Genomic DNA, 22,583 nt, shown 5'->3' on the forward strand with positions numbered 1-22,583 from the left:
CTGAGAATTACACATCAGCTGTCGCCTTCTCCACTCGGGCGCTGCAGTGCAGATGTCTAATAAATGCAACCAGTAAATACACTCGTGTTATTCATAGTCCTCTTGGAGGCTGGAGCAGACCAAATGCGGCTACGAACATTTCTCCCATGTGAGAATCGAAGCCTTAGGAGGCAAACATGTATGCAGTGGACAATCTAAATCATAGTATCGTGAGAATTAACACCACATCCTTGGTCCAACGCTCTCTGAATCGCCTCGTCAGCGTTTCTTTAGCTCTGCTGAGGTCTGACGACAAACCAGTTTGATTCAGGTGCGTCTGAAAGTTACACCTCCACCCGCTCTGAGATGTAAATATAATATGACGCAGAAGCCGAGCTCCCTCAAAATGCACAGGGAGGAGGATGGAAGATAGAGAAAAATAGTGAGAGGAAAAAAGACACAATGAATGGATGAAAGAAGAAAGGGATGAAGGAAGGACAAACAAAAACGTTATAAATGTACAAAGTAAAAGAAATGAGGAACAGTATAAAGAAGAGAAGAGAGAAGAAAGTAAAGGTGTCATGAGGCGGTGTTATGGTGGTGGTGAGAAAGAACGCGGAGATCCAGATGAAGGTGATGATGAGGAGCTCAATGGGGATGAACACAGTCCTGGCTCAGGCAGCACGGCAGAAAACAAGCATGTAGCTTATACCGGTAGCAACAGACAAAAGGACTGGACACGGAAACAACCTCAGGACTTAACAGTACGACTGAGGGGAAACTGACACGCAACGTAGATGCTAACAGAGACGAACGACGATAGACAAGGATCTGACCGAACACAGACAACAGGTGGGACTAAATACACTGGGAGGGTAATCACAGGGAACGAGACACACCTGGGAAACAATCAACGGGGAGGACAGGACAGAGACTCACAGGTAACAGGAACCACACAGAAAAAACTCAAAAATAAACACACAGAAACACGGATCATGACAAAAGGAGCAGAAAAAGGACCAAAAAAGAAAGAAAATACACAGAAAAGAAAGAAAGGAGGGAATATGAATGATTGATTATAGGTATGAAGTGATGAATGTGGCTAAAGAACTAATGGCAGACAACTGAGGAGAAAACCACAGAGAGAAAACACAGGGATATGGGAAACTAAAGCAATAACTAAGCATGGCCAAAACAAAAATGACTAAATGTAAAACTTAACAAGACAAACGCAAGCAACATGACCAAACTGCAGAATCTAGAAAAAAGTCACAATAAAGAACTGCAATGTGTCAAAACCTATTCAAGAGCAATACTATGCAAAACATGTTTTAATGCAGTAGTCAAGTGTTTCACAGTGTTTACAGCAGCACCATGCTACTGCATGCATTCAGCTCCGCAGGAATGTTTGATTTTGCCAGCAGCCGTCAGCACAGCCTGAATGTTCATTTGAGAGGTCAGCTTCAAGTGTCTGAGCTAAACCTCAGCAGGAGCACGAGAGGAAGAAAAGGCCAAGCGCTGAGATTTTCATTCAGCAAATTTTAGAATCATCACTTCTGTTAAATTTCCTGATTTGGTCACCAGCAGAAAACAAAAGCTTTGCCTCAATCCCCGGCTGCTGCCGCCGTCCGAGGCCTAACGATCTGCCTCACTCCTATGCTTTACGCAGAGTGGAGGTTCATGTGATTACCTCCAGTTTGTGTCACCTCGTTCCAGCAGGCTTCACTTTTCCCCACGTTCACATTTCAAATTGGTCTCAGTGAAACTCAGCGTCGGGAGCCGATGTGGCACTGCATGCCACACATAATAATAAGCCGTTATTGCGTTCATTGCAGCACTTTTGAAGCTAACGTCTTAAGTCTTTTGCATGGGAATGTAGCGACGCAAACTAAATAACTCCAAGGATGGAGGTTTAGGGAAAAACTTTCCTCTGGATTTGACTTGGAGATGAAAACCTGTTCAGATGAAGCTGAAAGATCAAAAATAAGGATTTTTCAGATCTTTGGTAGATCATTAGCCACAGAGGTGTGCGTGTGTGTGTGTGTGTGTGTGTGTGTGTGTGTGTGTGTGCGTGTGGGGGTGTGTGTGTGTGCGTGTGGACCCAGGAGAGTACACACCCTCAGTGGTTATATCAAACTATCACAACTTGCATCAGTTTAATAAAATACTGGGCAGATAAAGCATCTTTTGCATCCATTATCTATACCCACTTGTTCTTGTAGTGGGATTTGTCATTTAAGCTAACAAATAAAAAATAAACAACTTTTCTATAATTTATTCTGTTGCAAACTTTTGGATCTACTCTTATAAAACCAATAAAAACTTGATTTATTTGAGTTTTATTCACGCTTTTCTCTCTCTGCACTCAGTAAATAACCGTTAAACGCAGGAAGTTTCACCAAAACATCTTAAGTCTTTGCACCTGGGTCGACTCATTCATACTGAGTGATATGTTTGGTTTTCCCATCTCATTATCTGGAAAAAATATATAGTCTGTCGTATAGTTACGCAAAAAAATATATATATATATAATGCAAAACTGTCAAAGGATTCAAAAATGTTGCAATTTGCCTGCAGAGCTTCTGGTGTGTTTGCAGCGAAGCCAGGCAGACGGTCGATGAGGCTAAACGGAGACGTGTACTTGATGAGACACACACATCTAGACGCGAGAGAAGAAGAAAAAGAGAGAGAGGGAGAAAAAGTGAGGGTGGATTACGCTTGTTCACTTTAGCAAAACAAATGCTGTTGGACAGATCTGACAGCTCTTCCAGCTGGAGAAGAAATGCTGACAATATTATTGTCACTGCAGGGAAAGAGTTTAGAGAACGTGGGTGTTGTGCTTCATATACCTATCATTAAGACGAGTCTCACTGTGGCGCGCGTTTGAAGTCTTTACATCCTCTTCGGTTCAATCGGACGGTCTTCTACAGTGACTGTATTTTGTGCTCTTTTTTTCCATAACCTCGTGGCCCTCTGTCAGGCCGTGTGGCAGCAGAACACGGCCTGACTGAGCATTACAAAACCTGGACGGAGGCAAACAGGAGTACATTTTCCTCCAGGCTACAGCTCACCTCAGATCACATGGCACCAGAAGGAAGAGAGAGAGAGAGGGCTGGGGAGTGGGAAAAAATAAAAACTTACAGCTCAACATCTGTGAAGTGCACGTCACACATCCCCGACCTGTCGGACGCCCCCGCCATGTGGAGTCGAAAACACACTATTGATTTTGCATCTACAGCGATGCATGCTCTCTGCAGCGGCGTGACGAGATACATCATCTGAAAATCCATTACGACAATCCGAGTAAAACCTTTTAATGACTAACTTCTAACTTGGGTGATTTGGTGAGAGGTGATTTTCGACAGCTTTTTCTTTTTACATTTGCACTTTTGTCCTTTTCTGTTAGGAGTTTTGTACAGATAGAAAGAAGTAATTGACCTGGGTAAAATGTCAGGGACCATTTCAAGTTTGAACTCGGTGTCAAAAACTAAAAGAAAAAAAAGGGAGAAAAGAAAAACATGCTAATGCTACAAAAATAAGGCCTATTGAGTTAAAATACCACATGGTTAGTAAGGATCCTGGTCCTAATTAAAACTGTATTGGTTACAATCATGAGTAACCATTTCGATATTTATTTAAATAGTCTATTTTTAACTGTGCCTCAGTGAATTATAAGTAAATTGTTAAGATAGTTTGTCAAACTAATGTTCCAGAGTGTAGCTGGACGCCTCTGGGTTAACCAGTCAGATGCTTCGAGTCGCGTCCTGCAGGTTTTATACGTGTCGTTTGTCCCCACAGAGTTCATTTAAATGGCTAAATCACCTGCTCAACATGTCTTCAGGCTCCACACAGGCCGGGTAATGAACCGATCACTTGATTCAGGTGTGTTGTCCCAGTGTGGCGACTAAAACCTGCAGGACACCCGCTGGACACCACTGGGTTGGCCTGATCCCAGCTGCAGCTGCAGACCAGTCACTTTGTCTATGGTTGTGTCAGCTGAACCTGACTACTGCCAGGTTCAGCTGACAAATGCAACGTCCTACTGCACTTGTACAACTTGATATTAGCTCCATTAGTCACTGGTTTTAATCTCCCTTTGCAATCAAGATAATTAACATCTGTTAACATGCAGCTAACGGATTCGGACAAAATCTGAGAACAGTTGGATCCATTCAGTCTGTATCCAAATTGCCTCCTTTCAGAAGCGCACACTCTTTGGTGCTTCAAGGTCAGCAGATAATTGTGTTTAAAATTTCTACTGAATACTAAAAATGTAAGGACTCTCAAAGTTAAAGGAAACCTTCATATTTAAAGGCAGAGACGTTTTTTTACAGCAGAAAATCAGTTTAATTTAAATGAAAACTGTAAAGCTCCTCAGGTTCAGATAATAACTGGTAAGAAATGACTCACTGGTCACTTGTGAAGACAGAATAAAAAAATTGAGCCTGTTCACCTCCACACCTCTCCAGATCAGTAAATCATTATTTCATTTCTTTTACAACACTGGGTGGGTGAAGCTAATAACGTCCCAGTCCTACCTCCAGTTCGTCTGACGAAAGGTGAAAAAGCAACTAATTTTAGATGACTGAATTGTCACACGTGTCGAGTAAAGTCTGCTTTTCTTATTAATGTAGAGCAGGCATGTTACTATGAGCGAAGCTGCACTGGTCTCCTTAGATGTAGCTGTCAGCAGAGGGCTCTCCTGATCTATCTGTAACGCCTCTGACCTCTTCTCCAGTCAGAGTATTGAACATGCACACTTTCCCTTCCCCTGCTCCTGCAGGCCACTATAAAAAGTCATTTCTAAGCGTATTAATCATTTGACCGCATTTTTATTATACCTTAACATTTTGTGTGTTGTTCAGCAGTGGGGATGATATTTTGTACATTTACCGAGTTATGTTTTTTTGCAAATATTCACTGGTATTTTAAAATATTGTTTTGGGTTGACCACAACTCTGACCTGTTGCTCCTTCAAATTAAATCTGCCAGGCATAATCCATCCATCCATCCATCCATTTTCTTACACCCTTGTCCCCCAGTGGGGTCGGGAGGTGCTGGTGCCTCTACAGCTAGCGTACCGGGCGAGAGGCGGGGTCACCCTGGACAGGTCGCCAGTCTATCGCAGGGCAACACAGAGACACACAGGACACACAACCATACACACACACACACTCACACCTAGGGGCAATTTGGAGAGGCCAATTAACCTGACAGTCATGTTTTTGGACTGTGGGAGGAAACCGGAGTACCCGGAGAAAACCCACGCATGCACAGGGAGAACATGCAAACTCCATGCAGAAAGACCGGGGCCGGGAATCGAACCCAGAGCCTTCTTGCTGCAAGGCAACAGCTCTACCAACTGCGCCACTGTGCAGCCCCAGCCAGGCATAAGAATAACTTAATATCATGAGTTTGTGTCCAGTTTTAATTGCTTAGCTGCAGCAGCAACGCTAAAGTTTGGACATGTTAGCATGCTAGCAAGTTTAACAGCTAACAAGTTTTTATCTGTCGAGATTTGGAGTCTGTTCTGTCGATCAAAGTCCCAATGGTCACAACGTTTTTTGCGACTTTCTGTCGTTCTGCTTCAGGTGTGCTAAACCTTAGTTTGGTTGTGGTGTGGAAATCAAACTGATCAGCTGCATGCCGGCCTCCTGTGGGGGGAAATAGTTACTGCCTGAGGGCGAAAACGTCGAGGAAATGCAGGAGTGATTTTTAAGGGAGATTTTAAAAGGTAATTTCATCCGGTATTCGCTGATGGAAGATGTCAGCCGTATTAGGGCTTCATTTGAAAGTCTCATCCATGTTGACGGGTAGTTTTAGGGTGTGCATCTGCACAGAAATGAGAAAACCAGAGATCCTCCGTTGCTGCTTGAGAACTCATCTTCCCCCCAAAACACTTCTTTTGGCAGGCTTTGAATTATCTACACTCATCCCTGCCTAAATTGCTAAAATATGTTAGAAGTTGATCAAACAGAAACAGGTTTTTTTTGTTTTTTCGGAGCACACAGCCAGCAGAGTTTCCTCGATGGGCTGGCGGGGATCAGACATGAAAACAGAGAAAGAACAAAGGCTTCCCGGCGGTGTTAAAGATGCCCGGACCACAGCAGCCCATCACAATTTATTCCATGAAAGACATGAAACACCTGCCAAGTGCAAAAACCTCTCAAACGTCAACAACCCAGACTCCTTCACAAATGGCGTCAAAACGCAGACATTCTTACATTTGAGGCACAAAGCCAGAAAACATCACAAATCATACATCACATTATTTAAATTAAGTCACTTCCTGTTTCGTGCACTACAGGTTTTGTTTTGGATTATTATTTATACTTTTTGGTTTCTAGTCGAAGCATCATAACCAACTTATCAAGAGATTATCAAAGTGATGCATATTTTTATGTCAAAGTAAAAAAAAATTTCCAGCCCCATACATTCCTTTTTTTTTGTTTGTTTGTTTTGGCTGATGTTTCTGTTGGGTATTATTGTCTAACGGACGGACAAGAAGCTCACCGATAAATAGAGTTGATGGAGACATGGACGGACAGATGGACAAGGAGCTACAATCATCCCCACCTGTTCACACTTCAGACTGTGAATAGACTCAAATCCTCTATGATTCTTTTCATAGACGATATCTGAAATACTAAAAAGAAAATGTAGCTTGGAAAAGGTGAGATACTTTTAATGCCACTAGCTGGCATTTGCAAAGCAGCCAATCCAGGAGCTGCATTTTGTTCCTAGGCTCTGATTGGTTCCAACATGGATGACTGTAGATATTGTCTTCTGACGGTTTCCACTGTACATATTAATGCATATTAAGGTCTTTTCGGTGTTTGAACTATTAAAACAGGCAGTTTTCCTTTCCTGTCAAGGGCATTAATTATTTTAACTTTTTCAGTTTTTTGGGGCAAATCCCCCACTTTTGCATTTTCTTTTGTTCTGTTTAAACCAGCAGCATGCAACCTCGCCTGTTGCCTCTCTCTCCAACTTGTCCCACCATCCTGAAAAGCCACAAATGCCAACAAGATCTGCAAAGGAAGCTGCAAACACCCCTTAAAACAACAAGTGAGCAACAATGCAGTATGCAAACGACCTCAGCACACTGCTTTAAAACGCGGCGCTGTTGTGAGCGTGTGGAAGCCGTCGGCGCCGTCACCCAGGAGGGCATGTGCAGCACCACAGACATCCACCGCCTGAGGTCTCCTGACGTCAGCCGGACCGGCTGATGGGAATTCAATACAAAGCCTCCACACTGCCTAATATATTCAACGATGAAATTGCCTGTCAGTTGTTTGCTTGCCGTTACACTGATTGCTAGAGGTGGTACATTTAACAACAAGCCAGGCAAACAAGACTTTGGAGGAAGATGAGTTTTCCTGGCTGCTGAACTTTATATCACTTTGTAGATTAGCACCACAAACCTCAGTGCAAAGTGCATGAAAAGCAAACTAAAACATGTTTAATTTCTTTCTTGGTGGAGTTTGTGCACACATTGTCAATCTTTTCTAATTTTCTTTCCTTATAAATAAAGGTGGAAATGATATATAAACTCCAATCCGTGTGCCTCTTTCTGTTAAAATTCAGATGAAACAGTTTAAAATGTTCTGCTGGGAGAGAGGAGAAAATGTGTCTCTTGATTCTCCCAAATAATTACCCCCCCACTTAATGAGCCTATTAAGCTATTAAGAGTTAAAAAGCCTAATCTTTAAACCCCATTTTACATTGTAATTCAGAACCTTTAAATTTAGCATGTACAATGAGGCATGGCTCATTCTCTGAGAGCAAACTACTTTGCTCACACAGTCCATTTCATTGTTTGGAGAATTACACCTCACAGATGGAAACCATTCACCATCAACTTTCCTCTGGAAAAGCCCATTTCCTCTCATAAGTAACTCTAACGGCCACATTCATCTGTCCAAAAACAACAACATATTTGCTCCAGCTTTGTGAGCTCATATGTGACAGAAGATCTAAATAAGTTGGGGAGTTTATTTTACAGCAATCATTTTCATAGTAAAGGCAGCAGGAGTTTCTAAACACGACATGCGGTGGATGGGAGTTCACATTTCCCCTCTGCAGAAAAAACATTGCACAATAAAATATTTAGGCCTTCGAGAATCTATTGTAAATAATGGAAATATAATCAGAAAGGTGATTTAATGTCTTAAATTAGATTTAATTTGGTCCAAGGTATTGTGTTCCCCCTTCTGTGCTCAACTGTGTCTCTTTCCTGACATCACTGAATCAATTTCTGCTCCAAACTTATTGTGCTCATGCTGAATTTCCTCACTTTAAAGCCCGTCTGGACCAACAGGTTCTGTCTTTAGGTCCGTCTCTTCCCATGCTGGAGTCTTGAAGAAACTATTGTTGCTATCGACTTTGAAAACCGCTAGTAGATTAAATGCAACACGTATCCTTTCAAAGACTTGACATTGTACAGAATCTGCTCCTTTTCCCTACATTTAATCGTGCCTAGCTGCTTTTCCCATCATGTTGACATATATGGTAATGCTAGATGTGATAGTTTTGTCTTAACACTTAGTCCACGTGTCAGATCTTTGTGTATTATTTCAGTACTTCTTCTGTCCACAAAAATAAGTGAAAAAGCTGCCAAAACACAACCAGTAAATCTAAATTACTATTGATCAAGCCCACTTTGAATGCCTGCAGCAAACCCAAAAAAGTGTAATAAAGTACAATTTTAGCACAAGCAAAAAACAAAAAAAAAAAGAATAAAGTCTCGAGAGGGGGTAGAGTTTGTCTTGCAGTCCAAAACTTTGTGGACTTGATTCCAGTTTCCTCCTGCCGCCGAACCCCGACTGTCCAACGGATCTGTGAATGAATGTGTGTGTGACTGGGATAAAGTGGCTCTAGTGCAAAGAGCTGAGAGTGAAAAGAGCTGAATGAATTCAGTCAATTTGCCAATGACTCAGAGTGGAGAGAAAACATTCCAATCTGCCCCAATAAACCAGCAAAGTCATTAAAAAGCATTAAGTCAGTAAATCTTTGAATAATGCATCATGAGCAGAAGGGGGTTCATGCAGTAAAGTCACCGGGTTCAATTCCCCACAGCTCTGCAGTTTGCATGCTGGCAGCCGGAGAGCATTGATGTCCTTGTCACAGTCCTGACATGTTCTTCTGGTCGGTCAGTTTATTGCCTCCTGAAGCCAAACATGGAAGAAAGAAGGACCTCAGGGCTTCGCTTCTGGATTTTCAGATGATAAGGTCACTTTGCTACTACATGTAACTTTTTAATTCTACAAATGAAGATTTTTTAAAAGTTCACTTGGGTAAAAAAAAGAGAAGAAAAAAGAGCAGTAGTGTTGCTCCTCGTTTAGTGATATTTGTATAATAATCAAACTTAAGTGAACGACTTTCACCACAACATGAGCAGTTCAGTCCCAAAGGGGAGAAGCCATGTTTATGTGAAAACACTACGGCAGGGCAGAAGGGACACTTGTCCCTTTAGACGCAAACGCTATCTGAGATTGGAGGGAGGACAAACAAACACTTGTCATGGTCTCGTTTTCATGTAAAAGCACCAACGGCAAACTGATTAACATTCTTCTCTGCAGGCCTTTTCAGTAAAATATCTGCAAATACTGTCAAAGTTTATGTAGAAACTTTATGCAAGTCCATGTCATCACCATCAGATAGCATATCACACTGCAGGGGATGTGCATGGAAAAACTGCATTTTAAATATAAATGAAGTGAAATCTGACATTTGGCTGTTTACGTCTTTGTTTCAGGAGGGATGAGAGAAAATGACCTTCGAGGAAGGATGTGCTAAGGGTCCTTGAGTGATAGCAAAATTGTCCAATCAGAAGCATTTGGTAAATGGGCATATTAGCTTTGTACAGTAAAAGCAGGATGTTTAATGAAAAGATTAGCAAAGATGAGACTGGAAGAAAGGCAACATGGCGGAAGGAACCAGCAGAAATGAGGATAGACAAGCTTTTATATTGAGGGAGGAATGGAGAACGGCATGGAAACCAGACCAGTCAGAGGAAACGGTGCACAGCTGAGGAAGAATGCAGTCAGAGGCAAATGAGGAGATGAATAACAGCTGCGTAGCAAAGTAAAGTTTATTCGTAAAGCACTTTTCACTGACACAAAGGACCCAAAATCCTGCGCAACATAAATCACAGTTAAGATATACGAAGTATTAAACTGAGCAAGGCTGATGAAAGGTGAAAGGTAGAGCAGAGGAAGTAAAGAAATATAAAAAGGTCTCAAACTAACTTTAATAACAGAAAGAAACGCTAAACGAAGGAAGCAAATCCAAAACTGAAACGATGAAAATAAACGAACACAAGAGGAAAATCTAAAATGCTGAGATCTGAGCAAATAAATAAAGAAATGATCAAAACCGAACATCAATGAAAGCCCAAGTTCAAACACCAGCATCCGAACAGAAACCTAGAAAATAAATCTAATCCATTTTCCTTTTATTTTTCACCCTATTTTCCATCACAACTCTGGTCATATTTTTGCAGCCACCAGTGTCTGTTTTGTGTCTCTTCATGGCCATGAATGTAAAAATCCTTGTTTTTTTTATTCCTGGCTTTATGTGTCAGTCTCTCCTGAAGTTTGTGATTTTTTAAAATCATTTTTTAACTAACATGTTGTCGTGTTACAACCACAGACTTCAATGCATTTAGTGTGATATTATTGAAGAACTATTTTTTTTTACTTTTGCAAATATTTCAGTATATATCCTGCTGTTTCTAAAGCTCCTAAATTCAGATCAAGCTTGGCAGATGCATGACGATTTGATCAAGTTTAAACACACAAAGGGTAAAGCATGATGCAGGAGAGGACTCAACAGAACAAATACACACAGGAGTGATGAAGGGGATGAGAAACATCTGGAGCTACGTCCAGAAGAGACAAATGACATAATGACTGGAGTGAATAAGGAAATAATCAAAGTTCAAACACAGCTGAAACCCAAACACTCCTGAACGAACACAAGAGGAAAATCTAAAATGCCGAGATGTGAGCAAATAAATAAAGAAATGATCAAAACCGAACATCAATACCCCTTTTCAGGCAACGTAATTCCTCCAAAGTTTTACTAAATGGGAGTAAAAGTTTTAAAACCCCCAATCATGGTGGTAGTTTATAGAAAATGACTTGCTTGCTCTTTGAATCAGGTCCAAGTGGACGTTTAAGCTATTACCTATGGGAATATTGTGGTCAGATTCATTTATCATCCCTTTTGGTTGCCCCCACAGAGTGCAGACCAAAAATGATTCAAGGACTCAATAACAGAAATTTATAATATGCTTTTGCCTCCCTCTCCCAGGCTGCTGCACTGCCGTCGGCACGGACTCAGCAGCATGTGAACCGCAGCTTTTCCTTGCTCCGCACAACTCTAAGCTCCAGCATGGACACAGGGCAAGGTCGCAGCTCCGGCCCAGTGTTTATGGTCAGATGGAATGTGAACTCTGGGTGAAACAAAACGGAGAAGTTATAATGAGGCATCCCCCCTCTGTTAGCTGTTTGTTTGGACAGACCGGCTGTCTCACAGCACAAGCTGTGGAAGGAATACTAATGCACATGAGTAATGATTCGCCCTCCGTTCCTCCAGATCTCATTTGCTTTTCCTCTCTTTCTTTGTTACCTTTTGCTTCCTCATGGATAAAGTGTTTACAAGTGAAGGACTCAAAATGCATAACGCATATCTTACACACATTTAAGGGTATTTAGTCCAAGAAGATGACACACTTCTGCTAGACGGTCCAGTTCTCTGATCACTCACCGATGGGTGGACATGAAGCCATCCTTTCTGTCGGGAACCAACGGCCCATCTAATCCTCTCTGCATTCATCATAGGTGTTTAACTAATCAAATCCTGGTGCCTCATCATTTGTGCTGCCCCACGGGAATAAGAAAACATCCCACAGCAACAGCAATCCCCCCAACAGGGATGATTAAAACCAGCTGAGACTTAACCAAGTATTACAGCCCGCCTTTGGCACAGAGAGGAGGAAGGAACTGTTTTTAATCTTTTTTTGTTATTAACTACTTCAGATTTGTCCCTTGAATGTTCCTTGAAAATGTCCAGATTATATATATATATATATATATATATATATATATATATATATATATAAGGAGGAAAAAAAGGTTTAAATTTTAGTCAAATTATCAAAAATTTGACATTACGTGTTAATTATGACGAGAAAAATGTCATAATCATGTAATAATTGTCATTTCCTTTAACCTTAGTGTTGCATGTGTGTATATACAAGCATGCAAATAGCTAAAAGAGGTAGAGGAAAATTATTTACAGAGCTGTTAATACCAATCAAAGCAATACCTGGAGTCTTGCTTTGATTTTTTTCCTGCAACTCTGAGAAATCCTTGAATCTCCCATGGCAACCATTCAAAGGTGCCTAAACACTTGCTCTCACAAAGCACCACCTATTTCCACAAAGATCCTCCTCCGAGCTGCAGCCTCCAGCTGAGCTTTCACCACACAAAACACCCCTGACCCATGCATTCCCCTGTCAGCTCCTTCAGACTAGTGGCAGCAGCAGTTGGCAAACACCTGGTGGAACGGTGCGTCTGCTGTGCTCATCATGCAAACTGCTCCTGTAAGAACGCTTGTAAACAGCACAACTCAAGATAACAGTTACTGGATTGTGCAATGCGTGTCTGGAAAATACATAATACAATCTGGTCATTTTTGTGATTTTCAGTCTGTCTGTGTTGAATTGCTCTGCATGTCGGTCCGAACAGCTTCAATGTGAATAGCTCCGTTTTATTTTTTGCCTCTTTTATAGCCCACACAAATTTTGACGCCTTGTGAGGTTAAAAATCTCCCTGCAGAAACAATTATAATATCACTAAAACTCTGCTGGTGGGCTGCTGCTCACTCCCACCTCAAAAGCAGTCGCGTTCTCCAAACTATACGAGGGTGCATTGATTGAGCCGATAGATTGCAGCAGTTATGTGGAGCTTTGGCAGCATATTGGCTTTATTTGGTTTAATACCTTCAGGGTTTACTTGTGAGCAATTTAACAGGGTTCTGCATTAGGAATTGCTGCATGCTTCCAAGTCGATGCCTCTGCAGCATTTTAACAAGAGCTGTATTCACAGAGGAAGGATCACGTGTGTCCCATTAAACTGACTGTTGCAGTTAATTCGCTCTTGATGTTTTAAAAGTGATCTTCGACTGTATCTTTGGTACCGTCTGTATCCCAGGTGTTTCCCACACTGACGTCTCCACCCTCACAAACAATATGGCAGAACCTTCAGTGCTTATATTACCCCCAGGACAGTTTTGCTAAAAATATAACCCTATTACATCCATGTGCGGTTCTCATTCTGCACGTTTGCTTGTCTCAAACAGTTTGAATGTGGGCCCAGATGAACAATATCACATCTTTGGCTGATATCTAAGTAGAAATTCAGCATATATTATTAAAACATGGATCAGTGAATATGTCAAGAGTCAAGTATGCCCTGCTGTGTTCGACTGCAGAGCCTCACCTGTGCAGAATCACCGTTTTGTTTTCACCGCACTTCTGTTTGACCTCGTCTCATTTTCAGCAGTAACAAGTATTCAGCAGAACAGTCTCTGAACCCCTACCTCCGCCCGCGAAAAAACTGCCAGTTACATCGCCACAACCAAACAACACAAAGAAAAGTAAGTCCAAGAAGCCCAAATAGCAGTTTGCAACTTTATATTTGATTCCAAAGCTTAAACTCTGCACATATTTCTGCATGTTCTGATATAAAGTACAGGAAGAGCAGATACAGTCCTACCATTCTCTCTTATATCAAACTTGTCAAGATGTCGGGATTAATAAATGTGAAATGCTTTAGTGCTACCTAGTTGCTCTTCCAACACTTTTCAGTTCTCCTAGGTTGCATCTTCATTATTGGTTTTCTGTTTCTAAGAACAGAAAGACGGCATAATCACCTCAATTCAGACTAAACGATGGCCAAACCCTCAACCATCCAATAAATTCAGCCTGTTTACAATTTTTAAAATACAGCTTTTTCAGTATGTTCACTTGAGCTCACTTTTCAGCATACTCAGAAAGCATGAATATTTGACCAGCACAGTGTTTCTCTGGTTAAAACAAATCAAACTTCCCCAGTTCACTTCAAGCAGCTGCAGACAGACCCCACATGGGGGATCTCTGAAAACCCAGTCAGTTGTATCTGAATGAGTATTTTGAGTTGAGACTGATGTAGGTGCCCAGAGCAAGTAAATGATATTTAAAATCCAACAAGGAATCACTCCTTTAAAAGTTGTGCAAGAGGCAAACCTGTAAATATAATGCATGCAAGTCTTCCAAAATGTCTCCACCAGGTTTATAGAGACAAGGAGAAACTGTACATTTCGCCAGTGCAGTAGCCACTGATCTAGCTTTCTGTAAACGTCTCCACCGCCAAATCTATAGAAGCAAAGAATGAGACAGAAACCTTTACTTCATCCATCTTCTGGCAAAAAGAAATGCAAAATTGCAATCCCAAATCACCCCAATGAATAAATCAATCAATCAAAAAAGATAATGTGTGGACTACAAGCCATTCTTTCCAGATTGAAAGCTTATATCAGTCAACCTCTGTTTTAAGTTGCAAGAAATACCAAAAAAAGGAATCTACTATCCTGGTGGAGTCTGAGAGAAGTCCTTCCATTAAATGTAAACCTTGTTTTAATGTCCATCTTATTTCTGACAAGTAAAATCACTAAGTAACTACTGCAGTGGTGAAATTACACCAGACTTAAACTGATATTGTTGGAAATAAGCATAGGTTATGAGGAATTTGTTTGGGTTCTAAGGTAACAGAAAAATCTAACTAAATATTACATTGCAGCAATATGTTCACTTCTTAGGTAGGTATCAAACCTTACATGCAGCCTTGAGACCTTTACCCTCTCTCTCTTTTTTAGTCATTTATTGGGAGGTCTGGGAAGTGTTTGTCTGGATCTGGGCATGTGTACAGGTATGGGGCTGCAGAATGAACCACTAATGAGCTGACTCATTACAGAGGAAAGGAAACATGACAGGGAAAAAAAGCACCCTGGAGCTAATCCAGAGAGACCAACATGGAGGTGAGAGGGTTAGCTGTGGGTGAGTTGGTGAAGGTTGATTACACACACTGAGTAGAATGTCTATTCTAACACGATAAAGCTCTAGACGTGATTAAAAAATGTGAAAACTGGAAAAACTGGAGATATTCTAGACAAAAATGTACAGTTGAGAGATAGTAGGGATGCACTTCAACAGCCGTCTCATATTACAGCTCAAGACAAAGGAGATCAACGAGACAGCATTTGTGGTTCAAGACAGTCATTGTGCCACACTTGATCATAACAATCAGCTGCTTAATTCATGTCTGAGAACGTTTAATTTTGGCATTATTGTTAAACGCTTTAACAAATGTTTATTTTTAAAAGCAAAGGAAAGAAGATAAAGTGTACACATTAAAGATTTGAACATAGGAACACTTAGCTAGACATGAGTAATCCTTTTTAATTTACCCTTTTACAGTTGAGAATTTGCTTTTATTTTGGCCAAATGAACACAAAAAGCAAACAGCTGAAATATATTGTCAGATATTCTTTTAGTTCACTTTTAGTTGCTTTTCCAGCCCTGCTGTTCTGTCATTTCTGCAGCATGTCTTTGGGAACTGGCTGCTAGACGGATGGCTCATTGACAGGTCTCTTCTTTGGATTTTTTTTCCACCTCCTCATTTCCTCCATTTCTCTCTTTTTTCCCATCCTCCTTTTTGGTGGAGGCCCTCTGGACCCCATTCTGTTCATCTCACATGTGAAGGGTCAGCGCTTACCTCACAAGAAAATAAACCAGTCTCTCAATGCGAGGACCTTTGTGTATGTCTGGAGTCCGCCTACCCTTCTTCCTCTCTCTTTTTTCACTTACTTATGCCCTATAGAGAAGAACTGGCTCCTTTCATGGTGCCTCCCTCCCCCCTGGAGTGGACTTCTGTGGCCCCTAACAGCACATTTCTATGCCTTATTGCTCCGGCTCCTCCATGAAGACCAGTTCAATCAAAGGGGTTGTGAGAACACAGAAGGAAATGAACTGACTTTGTGCTTAAGCACATTGACGTATAGGCAAGATCATGTGGTGAGGTATGTGGGGCAAGCTATTAACAAGAGAATAGGCAAGAATGTGCAAAATGTCACTTAAAGGCCCCTGAGGGACCATCATGGAGGGAAAATGCCAGGACCTGCTTGGTAGTAAAGCGGTTTTATAAGGTTGACCCTGCTGGTTGTCATCCAGCTTAATCCGCATTGTGCTACAACTTCCTGCGGACCAAAGCAGGTTTCTCAATCTCATCTCCACTTCATGTTTAATCTCTCCCCTGGCCTTTCATTAGGACCACACCGTGCGTTGATTGTAGAGAAATGAAGCGAACACTTCATTTTAAGCAAGAATGAGCAAGAGGGAGCTTTTGTCCCCTGAAGGAATGCTCGTAAGACAGAGAGGAAGCCTGTTTGGTCTGACTTTGGTTGCTTTACGAGGCTCTGAATAACGCCATGGCAACGCAAGCAGAAGGTCTCCTGGATCACATGGCGCTGATGCAACTCAGAGGAGAAGAGTTTGTCATTCTAGTCAGGCCTGACCCAAATTACAATATCCTGAGAAAATAAAAGTGGTCTTCATCTACCAGCTTACATGCACAAGCCGACTTAATTGGGTTTGCATATTTTTTGGCTGATAGCAATAATAAACAAACATATGGATGTTTGAAGTCTAATCACTGAGAAAACGGGCCTGTTAACGATTTAACACAACACTCTTTAGCCCATGGCTGCCGGATTATTAGCTCTTTCCAATTGTTTACCCGGTTTGTCTACAAGCCATTCTCCATCTGCGACCGTAATTCTCAACGTTTAAGCTTAATAATCTTTCATTTTCGTGTGTTTATTATCTTGTATCAACAGCCTCAAGGATAAATTAAGCTTGACATGGAACTAACAGCAAAAACCAATTAGCAGCACGTCCACACAGTTGACCAAAAGGCGAGACGTCAGCACAGATCCACAAGAGAAACTTTCCTTGTTTAGATTTGGTTAAAGTTTTTTACGGACACGGTTTGAACACCAAGATCCAGATGGGGAGCCTTGAAACCATTTGCATGAATCAAGACTTGCACAAAGTCCAACACTGAGAACTTTTCTGCTTTTCTGTGGCTGGTCATGTAACAATCTAACGCTACACCTCTCTGTGTGCATCCAAAAGAAAATCAGAATCCACTTACTTTGCTCTGGAGGTCTGGTGGTTGTATGTCAGCGTTTTAAAGCAATAGTTTCTCAAGACTCTTTATCTGCACCTCTGTCCTGCTGTCCTTTCTCTCCAATACTATTTCCCTTTGTGGGCTGAGCACACGATGGCTGTGCAGGCTTTTTTTTTTTTTTGGTTAGTACTGCTTGGGTTGAGGGGAGGGTTCTGGGGTGGGGTGTTAAACTCTGGGTTTCCTGACTCGTGATCAAGAGCTCATTACCCCCCAAGGTCACTCCAGGGACACCCTGCCTGGCACTCACCGAGACACCGGAGAGAAGATGGGAGAGGCAGGATGAGCGCGAGAGAGAGAGAAAGGGCAGCTAAGAGCCCGAGTGCACAGGGAGATCCATGGGGACCAGGAAGAAGGAGCTGGCAGAGAAGAGACTCAGATAAACAGAGGGAAAAGTGAGACAATGAGCGACACTGATCCAAATGCCAACAGAGAGGGCAGATAGTCAGCAGGCGTGGGCAAACACAACGGAGTGCTGCACGATCCAGTGGAGTCAAACCGCGCTGTTATATAAAATATGGTGTTGATACATGGACAAGTGGGAGACAGCCAATCAATGGAGTATTGACCGAAAAGAGAAAGACCGAAAAGAGCAGATCTCTGGGTTTGTCTAGTACGAAACACTAATACTTTGTCACGTCATATAATTTTTAGTATTTTTTCTTAAAATACAGATTCATAATTTTGAATTTTACACCAAGTCTCTTACAGGCACACATCCTGCAAAGTCCCGTCCCACGTCCTCGGCTCTCAGTCGTTGACTGTCGGGACGAGTCTTAAATAAGCAATAAGTGAGAAACAGAAATCTAGCATTAGATGTGATTTAGATCTAGCAGATGTTAGCGACTTAAATCAGTTGATTAAATGAAGTTGTTAGTCTCATTAAATGATCTAAAATTGCTAACCTCCTGTCCTACTCCTCTCCGATTCCTTCCCAAAGATCTTGTAAAAGAAGCTTGTCGATAAATACAGGATGCTCTCAGGGTGTCGGGAACAGCAGATGGCTGGAAATGGCCCTGTAGAGCTTTTTGTTACAGCTGTGAAAGCCTTGATTGACAGATTACGACACACCTAATCAATAACATGTGCCATTAGCTCTGTCCACAAAGCCCAGTATACTGATGTCAGTTTGCCTTCATGAACTCTCTGAAGTCCACACAAAGAGGAACGGCCTCGCATGCGGCTGCCTCGCCACCCTTGGGGTATTGATTGAGTGCTGTGGATGTTTTAATTCTGCAGTGGATCAGGATGCATCCAAGAGCCATAAAACACACCTCTTCAGGACCGACAGATCAAAGATTGATCTTTAGAAGCTATGCACAGCCGTTCATAATGTAAATATTGATCACTGTTGGAATTTGTTGTGATATTTACTGAAGTTGGACTAAGATTTGAGACATACATCACTTTTCTCTTTCCGAGTCCAAGTCCTATTTTCTGCTACGTAGTTTTGCTGGGGTTTTTTCAGGATACTATAAAAAAGTATGAGGATGTCTGATGTATTTCCTACGGAAGAGGATTAGGGCCACTGGAAAAAAAGAAGTCAGAATTCTGACTTTTTTTCTCAGAATTCTGACTTTTTCCTCAGAATTCTGACTTTTTTTCTCAGAATTCTGAGATTAAGGTCAGAATTCTGACTTTTTTCCTCAGGATTCTGAGATTAAAGTCAGAATTCTGACTTTTTTCTCAGAATTCTGACTTTTTTTCTCAGAATTCTGAGATTAAGGTCAGAATTCTGACTTTTTTCTCAGAATTCTGACTTTTTTCTCAGGATTCTGAGATTAAAGTCAGAATTCTGACTTTTTTCTAAATTCTGACTTTTTTCTCAGAATTCTGATTTTTTTCTCAGAATTCTGATTTTTTTTCTCATTAAGGTCAGAACTGTTTTATTTTTTTTTCAGTGGCCCTTATCCTCTTCCGTAATTTCCAGAGGCTTACATTCATACATTTTAAAAAAATGTTAAGTTAAAAAAAAAAAACCAGGAGCAAAGTTGGAAAAAATAATATAATTACTGGGCGAAAGGGCAATATCACAAAAATGATGAGTAAGAACGTGCATCCAAACAAGCTTTCATTCTAACTAAATATAAAATGAAAGCAAAAATGGCAACAAAAAAGGCATTTTGTAACTGTTTACGTCTATCTCTAGAATCATTACAAAAGATCTTTTTTGTTGGGTGTAAATTATGAAGTGTTGGGAAGCGGAGGATCGTACTGCACTGCTGGGGATTCCACCATCAACTCCATGATGGTCAGTAATTAGTATGACTCACAGCCTCCTGCTGATAAACCCACACTCATCCACACTTCCTGTCAACTCATACATTATAGATTTCAAAACCCCACTCAGCCCCACCAACATGCACAGAGCTTCTCCGGCGATATTTTACCCCGACTGGGAATCCCTGCTTTGTATTCACAGCGCTTAAACCTTTTCACGCAAACTTAAATGTACTTTCTGAGGTTGTAGAAAGTGGGCTGATTTCACACAGACTTGAAAACCAACCACTTACTCTCTCAGGCCTGCAGTTGCATTCGCTCTTTTATGATAATTAACTTAGCTAATGTAGGTTCTTGGCACCAATATATCATGAGGCTTACACAGTAAATCATAGAGAATATGCAGTATATATGTCTCAGACAAGGGGGTTTGATGTATGCAGGTCCAATGAGACAAGAAAGAAAAAACAAGAAAGTCAGAGCATTATATCAAAAGGACACTGTTAAGGTGGCAAAGATGCAGCAGAAGCAAGAATTCAACCATCTTTACCAAATCAGTTTCATAAAATTACCAACAATAGTCACGATATTCAACTAAATTTTATCATTTCCTTTTGCAAATATGCACTACTTAATATTTAAATCCAGACTAAAAACCCAGAGCTGCTTTTGAAATATGTTTCAATTGTTGAATGTGTTCTAAAACTTTGTGTTTTTATGATGCAAAGCACTTTGAAATCAATAATAATAACTAGATTTGATTTTGATTTACTTTGGGTAAATGACAACGTGGAAAAAGTTCACACTGTTGATGAGTTTGTACGCTGGGCGCTGCATGGAAATGACAGTAAATTCATGAATAGTTACCGTTATCTGCCTTTTCTAGTGTTTTTCTTGTATCAAAAGATCAAAGAAAGCTCCACCGGAAATAAAACCAACTAAACACAGAAACCATCTTTATATTAAGTCCAACTGCTGCCTCACTTTTATTCCCCCTAAGTGGCTGCTGTCTGAGCTGAGCGCTGGTCGGAGCTTCAGCAGCGCCTTTCATCCAGCACATGTCCACCGGCAGTTCAATAACGGGAGTGGCAGTGACTGGGCTCCTCTTTGGTACGGGTCTGATGAAACAGAATGAAATCAGCCTGTCAAAGTCGCTCACCACATTCCAACTACAGATTCCGACGGCTCTCCCCCTTCACCCCGTCCTTCCCTAACACAACACACAGATGAGAGTGCCAGGAATTGGCAGAAAAGTCATTTTTTCTACACCCCTTTTTCTTCTTTTTTAAGAAAAAAAGCAAGTATTCAATTTGTGCAACATGTCTGGGAGGAAATGAAGATTGAATTTATGACTTCAAGAGAAAGGGAAAATAACTGAGAATCAAAAAAAATGTTCCGTCGTGCAGCATATTGGCACCTCTTATAATATCATACTTCTGTGGGATTCGTTCACGGTAAGAACATTGTGCACAAGCAACAAATAGAGCAGCAAATGTCTTGATAGTTTGCCTCAAAGAAAGTACAGACGCCGGCACACACACAAACACACACGCTGATCATCTGCAGTGCCCTAACTGGCATTTAAATCACAGGTCAACCACATTCTGGCCTAATAAAACGAGTCGAACGCATTTATTTTCACTTTGATCGATAGCCAATACTGAAGGGAGTTTCCGGCTTGTAGCATTTAGAGGATGGAGAAGCAATTCTCAGAGTTCAGACTTCAATCTGGACCCGAATCGAACTCAGGGAAAAAAACCTGAAACATCTACCTTCTTTATTATGAAAAGATGCAAGAAGTTTATGTAGATTTTAATAAAGAATTTAATAAAAATGTGTTCATATTATGTATGAACAGCACTGTGATAACGTACATGCCACCTTACAGATTTCTGCAGGTTTGCTCTGTTAAAGGCGCACGTCAATATTTTTTTATATTAAACAAATACAAGCTAAGTAAAGAAACAATGTCATTTTAAAATGTATATTCCATTCATTAAAAGAAAACTGAACAACTCAGTCTTGCTTGAAATGAATTAAAATGATGGCAATAAGAAATCATAAACTGGCTGTGATGAAGGGATTAGTTTTTATTTCAGGTTAGATTCGATGGCACGCATAAACTCAACCTGTCAAAGTATTAGTTTGAGGATGTAAGAGGTTGCATTTATTTTCTTCAAATTTCTCCAGAAATTGTTTTTATTATTATTATTATCTTTAGCTAAATTGTTAAGGATGCAATCACATTTAAAATTGGGGGGGAATGATCTTTTCTTTCATGGAGCTATAGAAGTGTGCAGTCAAACGGTATCAACTCATTTCCTACTCATTAAACCTTTTAGTGATATTTTACTTTTGTACAGTTTCATAACAATTACAGTTTTATGCCTATGATTTATAATTTGACTGGATTCCTCCAACTAATAATGCATGATAGCTAACAAACACCTCAGTAAATGTGAAATTCATCACATTCTGAATTCACACTCTTTGTCTCCGCCTAATCAGTAATAAACCAATTCCACTGTGTCCATTCAATTTCACAAAATCCTCAATTTCATTAATAAATCAGAAGCTTTTGGTTGAAAACATGCATCTTTGTTGGGCCCCTGCAAAGAACAGTGAATTGATTGTTTTTCCAAATAATCTTTTCCGTTTTTTATATATATATCACTAAATTTTGCAAAGTCAAAGACGATTAGATTTTGCAAACTATGAAGCAACGAATCACCGTTTGTTAATTCAGGACTTCACGTACATTCATATTCAAGTCTTTATGGGATATTTAACCTCGTTTAAAAACAATTTAATGGTTATTAGCAATGACACACTTGCAACAGGTTTGTAAAGGTTAGAAGGACAATCAGCCTGAAACTGAAAGACTGTTTCTCGAGTACAAGAGTGTTTCTTTTGAAATGTCAGAATCGGAAAACTTGTAACCAGTCAAACTAGTAGCAATCAATTCCACTACATGGTTCAATTTTCAGCCCACGCTCAGAACTTTCTTAGCTGAATAAAAATGCAGCTCAGACCAGATAAATCAAACTCAGACTCTCCCTGCACTCGTGTATAAGAATGTCAGGGAAAAAAAGC

The 22,583-nt window shown here is 40.7% G+C and overlaps 1 protein-coding gene across 2 annotated transcripts in view; it reads right to left on the minus strand.

Moving 5' to 3' along the window:
- ptn (pleiotrophin) overlaps positions 1 to 22,583 on the minus strand; it is a 53,609-nt gene that overhangs the window by 25,873 nt on the left and 5,153 nt on the right. Inside the window, exon 1 of one of the 2 annotated variants that reach the window (XM_008400396.3) lies at positions 17,238 to 17,397. The exons of the other annotated variant lie outside the window; for it this stretch is intronic. The gene's annotated coding sequence lies outside the window, so the exon portion shown is untranslated. Of the gene's footprint in view, positions 1 to 17,237; positions 17,398 to 22,583 lie in introns of those variants that run through there. 2 annotated transcript variants of the gene reach the window in all.

This window comes from Poecilia reticulata, chromosome 23, assembly GCF_904066995.2.
Source record: "Poecilia reticulata chromosome 23, P_reticulata-male-v2, whole genome shotgun sequence".
Taxonomy (NCBI): Eukaryota; Metazoa; Chordata; class Actinopteri; order Cyprinodontiformes; family Poeciliidae; genus Poecilia; species Poecilia reticulata.